Source organism: Aquarana catesbeiana, linkage group LG01 (assembly GCF_042186555.1).
Source record: "Aquarana catesbeiana isolate 2022-GZ linkage group LG01, ASM4218655v1, whole genome shotgun sequence".
Lineage (NCBI taxonomy): Eukaryota > Metazoa > Chordata > Amphibia > Anura > Ranidae > Aquarana > Aquarana catesbeiana.
Window position 1 is genome coordinate 861,502,522 of NC_133324.1, and position 1,539 is coordinate 861,504,060.

The 1,539-nt window shown below is 41.5% G+C and overlaps 1 pseudogene; it reads right to left on the reverse strand.

Annotated features, from left to right (window-relative positions):
* Positions 1-541: 541 nt before the first annotated feature.
* LOC141124337 (U2 spliceosomal RNA) lies at positions 542-749 on the reverse strand (annotated as a pseudogene).
* Positions 750-1,539: the final 790 nt, after the last annotated feature.

Consider the following 1,539-nt stretch of genomic DNA (forward strand, 5'->3'; position numbering starts at 1 on the left):
TCCCCTGAGCGCAAATAGGGCAAGGTTCTCCATGGTTTCCCTAGGCCAAAGCCTACTTCTTAGGGACCTCCAAGTACTTGGTGTAGACCTCTCCTAATAAGATACCCCCCCCCCCCTCAGTTGGAGAGAGGAAAATGAATCAAAAAGGCCTCAGATTCTCTCCACAATGTCAGAGCAGGTCCGATAACTTGCACCCTCTGTCTCTGTGTATAAATAAAAGAAAAAAAACAATAAACACGTGTATAGGACAAGTTAACATAAATAAATAGTGAAAACAAAAAAGGGCTATTTTCGATACACACAGGTTTTTTTGGACGGTATGAAAATAGCTCCAAGCTGGCCACAAGGCCCGTTTAAGAGGTGTGTGCAAGAAAAGCATAAAGTGATGTGATTAAGTGCCAGTGAAAAACTCAATGTTGTGCAACTGCCCAAAGTGTTTTTTCCAGCACCCCTGGGACACCACTCCCAGCAAATACATCACTGGGAGCTCTTTGTGCTTCCCAGCCCCTGACCAGACATATGCAGCCCTATTCCAGCCAGAAAGAGCTCTGCCTTCAACCAAGGACAAGCCTGGTAAAACAGGCTAGATTCAATCCAGGAGGAAAAGAGGCCTCCCACCATACCTACCTTATTTCATCAGGAATTACTAACCAGCACCCCCAACTGGCAAGCGGAACCAGTAGTCTGTTCCCGAAAACTGATAGGAACAGATACTACACTTGATCTTAGCCAAAAGGCCAAGAAGCAGGGAAAGCAAAATATAAGCAGATTAAACATCAGCTTCAATTCTAAAATAAAGTGGCAGTGCTGATAGCTACGCTTAGTTCCCAGAAGGTGTGAGAGTTTCTGATTAGAGCTGTGTTTTTCAAAGTATAACATATGTTTAACTCAGACTTCTCCAGGAATCTGTCCACACTGTTTTTCACATTTCTCCAAGTTACTTGTATGCATCTTCCCGGATAGAAAGTACTTTGCTCCATGACACAGTCCATGTCCATTACGAACACTTCACTTGCCAAAATGGTCCCTTTAAGTAGATCTATGCTGCCTTTGGATTGCTTGCTGCTCTGGAAGCTTGATGAAACAGATAGGTGAAATACCATGCAAATTCTCCCACAAGACTGGACATTTCATAGTGATTGGTGTCGATATTTGTAGTGATTGGTAAATCCGTGTTGTAATCCTCTAGCTGGTTATCTGTAGTAATTTTTTTAGGTATAGGTAGTACTCAGAACCTGCAGAGTTTCTGATGGTGATATACAACTGACCAATGTTAGGAAAACACTATTGTGGAGCATTAATAGGAAGGACTGCGTTGTCAGATTGAACTGCATTATATGTAATGGTTAGGTTTTGTTCACTGTCAGTCTTTTATTACTTGTACAGGTCCAACCCTTTAAATGACAATATTTTTCCTTTCAGACAAAACAAAAATTAAAGCCACGTAAACTGGTATTCCAACTAAATGTTATGTTCTACCTGGAGAACTTTTATAAAGATTTGTGACTGGCAACTAGCCTGGAAAAACCTTATCCAAAC